General features: G+C 43.2%; 1 protein-coding gene across 1 annotated transcript in view; it reads left to right on the top strand.

The window, feature by feature from the left end:
* Positions 1–9,537: 9,537 nt before the first annotated feature.
* slc7a14a (solute carrier family 7 member 14a) overlaps positions 9,538–14,603 on the top strand; it is a gene marked incomplete at its 3' end in the record, with an annotated part of 33,256 nt that continues 28,190 nt past the window's right edge. Inside the window, exon 1 of the mRNA XM_083791663.1 lies at positions 9,538–9,641. The remainder of the gene's footprint in view (positions 9,642–14,603) is intronic.

The raw sequence follows: 14,603 nt of genomic DNA on the forward strand, positions 1-14,603 counted from the left end.
TTGAAGATATTTTAGAAAAGGATTTATTTAATACAAAGTAGAGTAGAGCATATGAAATATGCTGTTGTGAATAAATATAATTACATTATAATTTCTGGCAGCATTTGAGTTTTAACACTGTTTCTTTGCATCAAAGACCAGCTTGAAATGTGTCGTTAAAGTGCACCCACTTCTCAAGACCCCACTAGACTACACCACTGCATATAACTCTTTTGTGTGGATTCCTCATTCATTTGGTGGTAATTTGGTTCCAAATTTTAAAAGCAATTAAAATGTGATTAGTCACAGCAATTAATGCAATAAATGTTTTATGTATTTTGTTGACAGGTTATTTGTAAGAGATTGATGTCTTGGTCTATAATACACCAACGTCAGAAGCAACTTGTGTGTGAAGGAAAATTACTTTCACTTCTCCTCTCTGTAGCTCACTCTTATTTTTAATGTGTGCCCCTCATTGTCTTCCTTTCTCCTTCTTCTCTCTCATGCCCTCTGGCTGATTCCATTTTCTTCCTTTCTGTTACTTCTCCTCCTCCTCCTCTCTCTCTCTCTCTCTCTCTCTCTCTCTCTGTCTGTATGTCTCACTCTCTCCATCTTTCTTTTCCACACTCCCAGTACCAGGGAACTACAGTATGTGGTATAAGAGGGAGAGAGACTGGAGACTGTACTGTGATGGTTACTGATGAATAATAGATACATATGCAGCAGACCAGGCTATGCAATCTGACGTAGAAGATAGACGAGACTGTTGAACTGGATATAGTTTGAATAGCGAGTGAACATGGACCATTTATTAGGATGAGGTTTGCTGACAGGAGCTTACATACTGTATACGTGCTTGTACAGTATGTAAGCTCCTATCAGAAAACCTCCCCTGATAAACAAATGCTGAGAAAAAATAACTGTGGAAATGAGCGGAGACCAATATACAGTAGTGTCTTTGCAGATTAGACTCCATAATGAAATAATCTTCATGGGGTGATGTAACCATGAAAGAATAATACTGTAAGAATCCCCTCAGACCCACCACCACCACCACCACCACCATCACCACTCTAGACACTGCTGTTGCATATTACTGTTTCTTGTAATGTATTATGTTTTTTGTTGCCCGAGTGTCTACATTGTTTTATGTTGGGGACTACAGGTGCAAATGAGCAACGGATTTAGCTAAATCTGGTGTATTTACATTACATCATGCATACATGTATTGTTCGTTAATACTGTATGTGCTGTCCCGGCTAAATAAACAAAGTAAAATAACCTGGAGCTGAACTATACCCTTGGGGCTTATGATGAACGCATGATGAACACCAGGGTGTTGTGGGAAATGACATGGCTGAAGGCAGCCATCAGACTGAATTATGATTAAATAACAACAAACACCAAAAGTCAGCTGACAAAGTTCAAGTGTCAGTGTAAGAAAACTATTTATAAAACCAACTCACTGTGTATAAGAAATGTTATGCAAAAAGGGGTTCCAGTGGAATCGTTCCACCGTGCCTCAAGCCAAATTCGGTGCATCCAGGAGCGGGATTGGTAGAAGGAAGGCACTGGAGGAAGCTCTAAATATTAAATCCTTTTCATTTACAGGGTGATAACGTACTAGACAATACTTTTAACCAAAATTCATTTACATTTCCAAAGAAAATAAAAGCTATTTCACACTTTGTGAGAGTATCACACAGGCTAACACAACATTTTGATCGATCTTCGATTCTTCGTGCAGGTCATCAGATATGATGCTTCGTTCACATGGGCAGATGCAAAGATATTGTCAATGAAAGCCAGCGACATGAAGATACAAAGGTGCAAAGGTTCAACTTCCCAAAGGTGCAAAGTAGCTGTAATCCAACTGTAGCTGCAATGACACACGTCACTACGGACGCATGCTTGATGACGGCAGCGACAACGCGACAAATGATGCTGTGATCTTTGCATCTTTTGCATCTGCCCGTGTGAACGCAGCATAAGAAATGTTATCGTCTGGATTAAACATTGCTGCATTTGCAGGAACATTATAAGTATAAGTATGAACATATACTGTAGCGGTGTAGCCTATACTCATGCACAGATGTACGTTCTGTACTGTACACGAACATATGCTCTCCCGCTTTCTTGCTCACACACACACACACACACACACACACACACGCACACACACATGACAAAGACACCAGTAAGACTCCTGAGGTCGCATCCGTCTGAGTGACAGCAGACTGCTGGGCGAGCGCTGGCGCTTTGGAATGGGGGGTCAGATCAACATATCCACCTGGGTCAACATAATGAATGAATTCTGTACTGTACATGAAATGTCAGAACTGGTCAGCTCCATATATGGAGATCTAAGGGTTTGAGGTGAGATGTAGAGTTGCTGGCCAATATTGATGACATCAGGGATCTCCATATACAGTATGGGCTTAATATTGATGACGAGGCATGGCCATATATGGGGCGTGACTGACTGACTGACTGGAAATGCACGATTTCATAGTAAATGCGACTAGGGTTGCAATAAACACCCACAGCTCTTTGTCAGATTTAATTGCCAATCACAGAGGGGTCTTTGACTTTTATTCCCACTAAAGGAAAACCCACATATCTATACTTAATTTTTTTTAATATATTTTTTATCCCACGATTTTGTAACCCATTTTTCACCCCGGTGTCAATCATATAATGTGATCCTGGGCTCTACACACCCTCCGCCAACCTGGGGAGAGCAACGGACTTGAACTCATGCTTGAGTGTCCAAGTTGCTCCTTTACACCTGACAGGGGGGAGTTTCCCTGGTTGGACGTAGCGCGTGGAAGGAACACGTTATTCCAACCAGTTCCTTTCCCCTCCATCAGGCGCCCCGGCTGGCCAGGGGGAGGCAGTTTAGAGACCAGGATTACTGCATGTTTTTGTGAGGGTACCTACCCTAGGGGACACGGGGAGAACATGCAAACTCCACACAGAAAAGCCCTTTCACCAACCCCACCTTCGGGTATGGGCACTGATGACGCGGAGGAGGAAACACGCCGCCAGCACCCACAGCGCCCCGAGCAGGAATCGAACCCAGGACCTTCTAGCTATGAGGCGACAGCACTACCAACTGTGCCACCGTGCCCCCATATCTATACTTTAGATGGGATCAAATGCCTGGGGCAAGATTCAACCTCCCACAATACTGTAGGGGTGAGTCATAGCCTTAAAATGTGGACGTGTGTGTGTGTGTGTGTGTGTGTGTGTGTGTGTGTGTGTGTGTGTGTGTGTGTGTGTGTGTGTGTGTGTGTGTGTGTGTGTGTGTGTGTGTGTGTGTGTGTGTGTGTGTGTGTGTGTGTGTGTGTGTGTGTGTTCGTTTGTTCCCACTGGTTACGATCTGACAGATACAAGGGGTCATTCAAGCCCCGAAGCCCAGTGGCCTCATCAGTCTGCAGTGTTGGATTATGGGTAAAGGCGTTCAGGTCTTGCCCCATCCAACCCTTTGCCGAGGTGGCAGTGATAGTGAGTCATCTCTCTCTCTCTCTCTCTCTCTCTCTCTCTCTCTCTCTCTCTCTCTCACACACACACACACACACACACACACACACGCACGCACACATGCTGGACGGCAGAGTTAGCTGACATTTAGCTGTGTAGAAAGGAAGCAGAGCCAGATAGAACAACAGCAGAATGGAGGCATATCGTTGCCACATATGCACGTGTGTTATGCAGGGCAGTGAAAATAAAAGAGGGTGTGATGTTAGAATGATTACTATAGCAGCAGAAAGCCCTGCCCCAGGAGGCTGTGCAGCTGCTGACAGACAGACAGACAGACAGACAGGTGTAGGTGAGCAGTGAGCACGACACCTGTAGGAGTCGCTAGTGGTGTGACAGAGACTTTTCCCTCTCGTGAACACGGCCAATAGAGCGTCGCAGTCCCGCCCCCTTGAGAGACCTGGAAAAGAAATCGCCGTTCATTTTCCTCATAGACTTTTCAGAAAGTATTTATTTAAAGACGTTTACGCCGCAGACAAAGCCAACTCTTGTCGTGACAAATCATAAACACAATGTTTTGGGCCAAACAAATAATTAGAAAGTAGAAAGAAACGGCAGGTTACAACACTTTCTTTGTTGTTTTTCTTCTTATAAATTATTTGATCGGCCCAAAACATTGTGTTTATTGTCATGATTTGTCACGATCCGAGTTGGCTTTGTCCGCGGCGTAACCGTCTTTAAATAAATACTTTAGGAAAAGCCTATGGAGAAAATGAATGGAGAACCATTTCCTGGGCCACTGCGACGCCACTGCGACGCTCTATAGAGCACCAAAGTCTGACGTCAATATCGCTATAGGGCACTATTCCATGGGTTTGTGTATTTGTTTATTTGTATTATAATCCCCATAGGGGGATCTTAGATTGCCTCATATAAGAACTGTGTTTGAAAAATAAACAAATCATCCCGGCGGTTTCACTCATATGAAGACTGCGAGAAAACGCTAAATGCCGAATTAGTAAAAGTTTCGCTAGATACAGACTGTATCAACTATGAGTGACTGACTATCTTAAACGATACAGAGACACCTCCCCGACAATTTTGTCAAAAAGACAGTTTGTTAGTTTTTGGACTACAATTCTTGTATGAGACAATTTTAAGATGACCCAATCTCCATAGAGAAATTACCTCTGCAAACGAGGAGATGAGCGAGTGACGTCAGGACTTTGGTGCTCTATTGTGTTATTTGAATGCCCGGCCAAGCCAGATGCACCGCGGAGGGTTCGAAACCAGTAATTTTAATATCTTGACATTCTAGAGAACGGACAGCCCGACCCCACCTATTCAGTTCAATGAAAGTTGCTCACTAGTGCATGAAGCACCCGCCACCGGACGTCCTCCTCTTCAGGGATTGACTCCAACGTTGGAGCCAATAGAGCAGGCGCACTAGGGTTACAGAGTACAGACGATAGAAGCATGCGTTTTAAATGCTATAATTCTTGCAATACCAAATGTAGCCACCAGGCTTCTATGGCTTCACAAATCCTCTGCGGTTTTGAGGGCTTAGTTCGAACCTCTAGACTAAGTCTCCACTGTGGTGTGGTGGGCAGGAACTTTACCATTGCTTAACCAAGCGCCCCAGGGTAATATGTATAAGGTTGTGGTTATGGTCCACACGGACAGCATTGAGTCCACATGGTCTGCATTAATTCAACATACTTCACCAAATGACAGCGTCAACACACAATATGCTAATGGCTGCTCCAGGCATTAGCATGTCAAGGCTAACCACACACACACACACACACGCACAAACGCGTGCGCACACACACACACACACACACACACACACACACCAGTGCTTGCCGGAAATATTTCTTGATGTGACAAATGTGGAAATATCTTTTTGAACCATAGACTACTAAACTTGATACTTAAAGGACCACTTCAACACTTTTCAACCTATCTTCATATAATAGGTCCTCACTAATAATCATGATAAAATGGCACGATTCTTTTCTACTCAGTCTGTGTCTCATAGGAGGGCTGTGGGCAGTTTAGAAACCGTCTTCCAGTGACATCATCATTAGGCAGATTATTTTTTAAACAAGATTTTTTTTACAAAAAAGTTTAGATTTTCATTATCGTGCGAACGATGGCTTCCATTTTCGCATTGCAACTTTTCAGGACAAGAAAGCCTGCAGTTTTTATTAGCTTGTATTCCCCATTGATGATGTCACTGGAAGACAGTTTCTGAACTGCCCACAGCCCTCCTATGAGACACAGACCGAGTATAAAAGAATTGCGTATTATATGAAGATAGGTTTAAAAGTGGTGAAGTGGTCCTTTAAAGAGTCCACTGCAACTGAGGCATGGGGGTTCACATTCATTGACAGTGGCACATACTGCATGCATGAGCACATACACGTGCATACACAGAAGATACATGCAAATTACCTTATAAGTACTCTATCTATGGCCAATAACATATTCTTGTGTTGAATATTTGATCAGAGCACAGTGTGGGCTTAATAATTCAAACCAAGCCTTTACACCACTCACAATAATTGCCCTCAGTAAGAAATGACTCTCCCATGACATTAAACACCATTGAAGCATCACAAAGCCGGCCTCCCTCACTCAGGTTTTCTGTATCGGTGGAAAATGTCAGATGTCCAGAAAACGCCTGAGAGATATCTTAATGGATGGAAGTTGCCATTACTTAGTTGTGTGTGACAGACATGTCTGTTTTACTTTCACATTGCTTTATTATTTTCACATTTCTACAGCAGTAAAACATTTGCATGTAAAGGTGTTTTCAATATGCATCCCCGCCTACACGTGTCTGTTTTGACCTATACACCACCAGCCTTCCAGACGGGGTTATGGGGGAGATGTGCCTATTTTGACCTCCACCACCAGTTGTGTGGGTGAGTGAGTTGTTGCTGGGCCTGCGACTGTGCCTGATTATTCTCACATCTATTGATCCACTTCATTACAGTGAAGCAATTAGCTGATAAATGACAGGAATGGCGCCTGGCAGCCTGGGATAAATTGAGTCATTTTGTTTGTGTATTTGGGGAAATATCAAATTCAGTTGATAAGACGGAAATGGTAAGAAAGAGATGGATGGGTTGGGGGCATTGCTGGTTGTCAAAGGCATTATAATTTCATAAACAAGCCAGCTGGTCTCTGAATTTGCACTGTAGTATTTCAACTGCAAAGAAATGGAGGCATGAGGCCATTTTGTCTATTTTACTGTCATCAGGTTTGTAAAATACTGTGAAGCAGTTCATATTTTCTTACTGAGTATAATAATCAGTAGTATACTGTATAAGTACTTTAAATTTACTCTTTAGATGGATACTGTAGCCTAATAAAATACTGTAGGTTTCCAATTAGACAGCACTCATGCACATCCAGTGGGAGGTGCTGGTTAAAGCAAGAAAACAATGTCATATAGGAAGGGTTTAAAGACCAAGACTCATCACGTCATCACATCCATGTATAAATCACCCAGTTCTAACTGGCTAAATTAGAATATTTTACAAGACCACTAACAAAAAAGAAATGTCGACCATCTGAACAGTATATTAATGTATGCAGTCAATACTTGGTCTGGGCTACTTTTGAACAAATTATTTCATCAATGGCGTGTGGCATGGAGGTGATCAGCCTGTGGCACTGTTGAGGTGTTATGGAAGCCCAGGCTTTTTTAATAACAGCCGTAAATGAATTTGTATTGTTGAGTCTCATGTCTCACCTTCCTCTTGACAATACAACCTAGATTCTCTGTGGGGTTCAGGTCAGGCCAGTTGGATGGTCAGTTAAGCACAGTAATACCATGGTCAGTACACAAATTACTAGTACCCTAGTTTTGGCTCTGTGGGCAGGTGCCAAGTGCTGCCTGAAAAGGAAGATCAGCATCAACATAAAGCTTAAATACATGTACGAAGGCACACACAAAATATCATAATAGATGGTTGTGTTGAGACTCTGGCCATGTTATTTTCTGGTGTTGATCCACTGACAGTGAAAACTTAACACTGGTTCACAGCCATCTTTTTAGAGTACATTGTGCTTCAGTATGTTGACAAGCTTCATGGATATGCCAATTTTCCTTTCCAGCCCGATTTGGCACCCCATGCCCACAGTGCCAAAACTAGTAACTGGCCTGACCTGAATCCCACAGAGAATCTAGGTTGTCAAGAAGAGGAAGGTGTGAGACATGAGAATCAACAATACAAATGCATTCACGGCTGTTATCAAAGCAAACCTGGGCTTCCATAACACCTCAACATGTCACGCCACATTGATGAAATAATTTGTTCAAAAGTAGCCCAGACCAAGTATTGACTGCATACATTAATATACTTTTCAGATGGTCGACATTTCTCATCATTTTTTCAGTCGTCTGCGTAAAATATTCTAATTTGTTGAGATAGGATTTTTTGATTTTCATGAGCCATAATCATCAAAAAGGTTTTAAAGGCCTGGGCCATGGCTCAGTGGTCCAGGCACCTTGGCTGGCAATCCAGTCTGGCAGTGTGCCGCGGGCTTGACTCCCGATCCCGACGGCCTTTACTGCATGTCTTCCCCCCATTTCCTGTCAGCCTACTGTCTGTCCCTCCATAAAAAACATTAAAAAAAAAAAAAGGTTTTAAATACTTCCACCAGCCCTCCTCTGAGACACAGTAGAAATGGCACCATTCTATAGAGCGTAGCAGTGGGCATGGTTTTCTGGACCGGCCATTCATTATTCCCAATGCGATTTACAAAATCCATCCATCCAGGATCCTGGTGAATCATTACCATAAAACCTTAGATTCTGTGAAAAAATGGTAGGCCTATTTATAAATGTAGCTATATCATAGCCTAGGAATAAATAAATGGTAATTTTTTTCTTTACTTTATTTTTTTCACAGAATCAAAGGTCTTATGGTCATGATTCACCAGGATCCTGGATGGCTTGATTCTATAGGCTTAGAATAATTTATATACCAGTAAATATTTTTGTAGATCTGAAAAATGAATTGGAGAGATTTCAGTGGGTCCAGAAAACCACGCCCACTGCTATGCTCTATAGAGAGTATATGCATAAAGTGAGTGGCAAAGTGAGTTTCATTTTTTTTAACGTCAATGCAATCAGATAGGACTTATCTGTTTTGATGTATAGGCTGTCAAGGCCTGAAAGTACACCGCGCATCTGTGGCCAACGCAGAAGTCCCTCTCTGCCTCTCGCCTCCAACAACTGCAGACTAGACCTAAATATATTACTCTATGGACTATAGACCGCAACGGAGGCCCGCCGTCTCAAGCGAACTTGAGCTACATGAGACACCACCGAGTGAGCCAAAGCGAGCAAGTTGCAGTGTTGAACGTTGCAAAGTTCTCTTAGCCGACTCGGGGCCATTGAAGTTGCGACCCGATAGGCAGAGAATAGCAAATAATGTTCTGGCGAGGTCGTTTTCCCCGATTGCCACTCAAAGTGGCTACTGGCCACAACCAGCTGTAGGCTTTCGAAGGACGCGTTAGTAGGTGTTCCGCATAACTTCCGGGTATGATGATGTCACGTGCATAACCAATTATTGTGAAGGTGGTTTGGAAATGGGTGAGGTGGTCCTTAAAACGTTGTGTTTAACGTGTTAAAGATAATAGCCTGTGGTCTGTCAACTCATCAGACCTCTGGTTAGTTTTCTAACCTACCAGAGAGATAACATACCACCAGAGAGATAACATACGCACACACACACACACACACACACACACACACACACACACACACACACACACACGCACGCACGCACACACACACACACGCACACACACAACGGTAACCTCAAGCGACCGACACGAGGTGTCAGTGTTGGGGACTTGGGGTTACTGTATCACAGACCTTCATTTTAAACTGTCTAGTCGTCGGTCGGTCGGTCAGTAAAGCAGACGAGGAGGGGAGGCGGGGGGAACCAGGAAGCATACCGGATAAATAATAGACAGTGAGGGCGGTCACGTGGTGTGCAGCGGACTTCTGAATGATTTAAGGCTTTTTACATCATCAGCCCACAGCCCGCCGCCCCCTCCGTACCGCGCCGAGCAGCCCAGAGAGATGCTGCTGCTGCTGCTGCTGCTGACTGACTGCAGCATCCATCCGACATGGGCATCCTTTAACCACCCGGGTCAAAGTGAGTGCGGTTTTCCCCTCTATTCCCCTATCTCTAGGCCTATCCGTAACCTATCTCTTGAGATATAGTCTCCCTGTCTGTCTTTGCGGTTCCTCGGCGATATGATGCATATTTATCGTTTCATCCTTCAAAGACGTTGTGTTTGATGACTGGAGTAGCCTACGTACACGGACACTTTTTTTAGGGATGTTTCCTTCGTGGAGCTCACCTGCTCAGTGGGTAGGGCAGGCTATTCCAGATAGGGAGTGCTCGGGGCGGTCGTCGCTTGTCCCACCGGACCGGATAGTTGCGGTATAGTAGGCTGTATAGCCTACCGACTCTCGCTGGAGGTTTTCGAGAGGAGAGAGAGAGAGAGGGAGGCGCGGCTAACCCGACTCGGAAACCGGTAAAGGGTGGGACGTTTTCACTAAGTAGTTGGTGAGTCTGCGGCAGAAATGCTGCTGATATTATGATAAGAAATGACTTGTGCGCGCACGCGCGCGCGTGTCGTGTTTGTGAGAGACACTGTGAGAGTGTGAGTGAGAGAAAGGGATTTTGAACCTGTGATGCTTCTATTGTCTTTGTGCTCATGCGAGGAGAGGAGAGTGTGATGCTATGAGATGAGATGAGTTTCCAACCCTGGTACCTGGCTGGTGCTATTATGCTCCTATGCTATGTGCCCTGAATGATAGCATAGCCATATAGCCTAATCTATCTATGTATACTGATCCTATAATTATGTCATGCCTTCTGATTTGTGACAAAATAACAACACCAATTTCAATTATTCAGGGATGTGGTTTCATCAGTCTCCCTTTAGCCTACATGTGGATCTCTCTCTCTCTCTCTCTCTCTCTCTCTCTCTCTCTCTCTCTCTCTCTCTCTCTCTCTCTCTCTCTCTCTCTCTCTCTCTCTCTCTCTCTCTCTCTCTCTCTCTCTCCTCATACAGCTCACAGATGAATGAAAACAGTGAGAAAGTAATATGTGTGTGTGTGTTTGTGTAACTAAGCATGAGCAGTGAGCACTCTCACAGAATGCTCCAAGCATTGGATCTGGGCTAATCCCTAATGCCATGACTAGATATCTCTCTCTCTCTCTCTCTCTCTCTCTCTCTCTCTCTCTCTCTCTCTCTCTCTCTACCACTCTACCATAAGGGCTCTTTATCCCTTTAATTTAATTAATTGTCTTTCTTCTTTCTCTCTCATACCACTGTCTATCTCTGCATTAACTTGTGCTGAAAACAACACTGGCTACAGCTCTGAAACATGACCGTAATCAATACTCAAGACAAGAGTGTATATATTATGTCCACTGTTTAAGATGCCCTTTTAATTCAGTCTACTTTGAGAGCTTTCCCTGAAAATGGTCTTCCACATTTTGACAATAGTGTGAGATCTAATCTTCTTAGATAGCTGCCTGTATACTAGACAGTGGATAGCTTGATTCTGTTTGACAAAAGGCCTTTACTTTTAAACGACTGCATCATCTATTGTGGCATTGTTTAAGTGAGGGTCAGGATGCTGTTGGCGTGTGTGTTTTTCTCCAAACAAATTTATGGTACTTTCTGTGTAAACTCTTTGTTCATTTTGTCCCTGTGTGCTCCAATTTCACCATTAAATCTGGACCTCTTCCAATTTCCCCATTAGCTGTTTGCAAATACCAAACAAACAGAAATGACAAAAACTGCAGCCAGGCCTTTGTGAAGGAGTTGTTGTATCGCTTAACGGAGGTATAGGGCTGTCACGATCAGGATATTTTACTTGACAATTAATTGCAGTATACTGTATTGCTATTAACAATTTAGTTTACCTTTCCGAAATTGAAACATTGGAACATACAATTAAAAATTACATTTCTATCAAAAATTGCACTGCATTGTTACTTTCAAAAATCTTTAAAATAGTGGAAATAGCCAATCTACAAGCTCGCATCGCGACACTACATTTAAAAAAAAAATCAAAATGTATGAATATTGTTCACCATGGAAACAATGGATGATTATGCAAAACAATTGCGTTTATGACAAATAATTGCAATCAGGAGATTATGTACAGTAATAATTGTGACAGCCCTAATAAATGGAGGTTACAATACAGCCATGACATGAAAAACAACTCCCCCTTTTCAGCCACTACTTAAAAGAAAAGTTACGTGAAGCTAGGGCAAACACTTTTCTTTGTCTCAAAATGAATGCCAAATGGCACATTCATATCAGCCCCCACAGTCAAATCCTCAGTGCTAATTTAACTCTGAGAGCATAAAAACTGACCTAATTCAATTAGCACGGAGGCTTATGTGTCCACTCCACAGACATTGAAGAGAGCTGGGACCGACTAGAATCAATATGGAGACATTAACGCAGAACAATGGGTGTCGATATTTTCAAAGACGAACATGAGAAGGTGAAGAGCAAGGAGAAGAAGACCGAAGACCGAACAGTAAAATCCTGGACCCTTACAGATCCCCTTGGTTCCATTTATACACTCTGTGAGTTCAGATAAAGAAAGAAGGAGAACGAGAATAAAAGATGACAATGGTGATAGAGACGAATAATGTGTTGTGGACTATATAAGGCAATATGGACAACATGGATACCTCAATATCGATATTGTGACTTTGATATCGTATTGTGATTATAATATCAATAGATTATTTTTCTTTCAAAATGCCAGACAATAAGTCAGTCTCATCATCATGTCACAACATAATTGCCCAGCGATATATTTGCCAGTTTGCAAGCTCAACCGGTCTTTCTATATACGTATGTCTTCTAGATACAGACTTTCACATATCCTCAATGTCTGCATCATGCTCAGAGCTCAAGAGCACTTTGACCCCACAGATATACTACAACATCTGTCACCAACCAGTCACCAGTTCACAGTGAAAGAAGGAGATAGATGGACAGACAGACAGACAGACAGAGGGCTAACTCGGATCAGACCAAATATTTATAACATTTCAGGGCTAAGTGTGTGTGTTTGAATGTGTGTGCCGTTTGTATGTGAGTGACCCCAAACTGTGTGGGATGATTACTCACATCGCGGCCTGCATGTGTTCAGCTGGTGTCATGAGCTACACTTAATTCATACTGAACGAACTCGCACGCACGCACGCTCACACACACGCACGCACGCACGCACGCACGCACGCACGCACGCACGCACGCACACACACACACACACACACACACAGTTCAATGGTGGGGTGGTGGGGTACATGTGACATTAACTTCTCTCCACGTATACTCTCTGTCTGCACTGACGTCAGTCAACCTGCCTGCGTATAAAGAGTCAGACTAATATAATCAGCAAAACACACACACGCACACATGCACAACGCACAGAGGCACGCACACACAATTATGATCTTTATCTATGTCAACAGCACACACCCTTTTTCTCATTGGCTCATTGGGCCAACAGCTGCACAAAGAGAGACAAGAGATCGAGTAGGGAAAGAGAGGATGTGGGAGAAAGAGATAGAGGAAAACAGGATGAGAAGCAGCATGAGTGTGAGGGGGAGAGAGAGAGAGAGAGAGAGAGGGGTGGGAGGGAGGATCACATACAAACAGATACAGAGAGAGAGGGTGGAGAGGTGAGTCAGAGTGGAACCATAGAGAGGAAATGACTGGAGGGCTTTTGTGTGTGTGTGTGTGTGTGTGTGTGTGTGTGTGTGTGTGTGTGTGTGTGTGTGTGTGTGTGTGTGTGTGTGTGTGTTTTGTGTGTGTGTGTGTGTGTGTGTGTGTGTGTGTGTGTGTGTGTGTGTGTGCGTGCGCTGTGGTGGAGGGGAGCTTCATTATCATTTCAATATAATCTAATCTCTATTATGAATGTGTGAGTGTGCATGTGCTTCCAGGACCTCCAGGTACACTATAAAGATAGGTTTATCTAAGCTGCTACTGCACATACTCTGCCTGGAGTATCTCTTTCTCTGGCCTCTCATGGTGTGATTGGATCTTTCTGGCAGAGTACAAGTCAAGTGTACGTGCCGTGCAGTATGAGGTGGCAGGGTCATATATTTGGAGTGTAACGTTTTACCTGTATTAATAGTATTAAAGGTTGGGTAAGTCATATTCTTAAAACTAAATGTTTAGTTCTATATTCGGATAGTATAGAGCGCCAAAGTCCTGATAGCACTCGCTGGTTCACGGAAGTAATTTCTCTATGGAATAACATGGGGTCCTCTTAAAATCGTCTCATATAAGAATTTTGGTCCAACAACTGTCTCTGCGAAATTGTCGGGGAGGTGTGTCTGTATCGTTTACGACAGTCAGTCACTCATATTTCATGTACAGTAGTCTGTTTCTAGCGAAAATGAAACTAATTCAGCAGCAGTAACAATAGCGTCAGTTATTGATTGAGCGTCAGTTGATTCTTCATATCCATATGAGTGAAGCGGCATGGATGATTTTTTCAAACACAGTTCTTATATGAGGCGATCTGAAATCCCCCTACGGGGATTACAATGCAAATAAAAAGTACATGAACCAGTGGATTTAGCGCCCTCTACCAATATTGACGTCAGACTTCGGTGCTCTATAGGTGAAGTGTATGTTCTGGGGGGTCTCAGGTGGTTTTCCAATTTCAGCCAGGCAGTTTCAGTCAATTTTGTCTGCTCACTTCTTTGTATCATCACTTCCAATTTCACTTGTTAATCTTTCCTGTATCCAGTGTGAGTTCTCTCTACTGATTGGATGAAATTGCTATCCCGACCTGAAAATGCAATTACATGTTTACTGTATTAAGTGTATAAGTATATATTGTGGTTTTGATCATGTGGTTTCCATGGTGAATAATTTCAAGGCCAGAGAGTTGCAGAAAGAAGAAATGGACTGAAAGACTGAACAGAAGTGAGAATGCTGTATGTAAGCGGTGGATGGGGAGGAGACAAGTGAAGCTATAGAATCAATGAAAAGCCAGCTGCTGTCTGCAAAGCATCACAACCCAGTAACTACTTCACAGACTGTTGACAGTCTCTCTT

The sequence above is a fragment of the Protomyctophum parallelum genome (assembly GCF_964188405.1).
Source record: "Protomyctophum parallelum genome assembly, chromosome: 20".
In the NCBI taxonomy this organism is placed as follows: domain Eukaryota; kingdom Metazoa; phylum Chordata; class Actinopteri; order Myctophiformes; family Myctophidae; genus Protomyctophum; species Protomyctophum parallelum.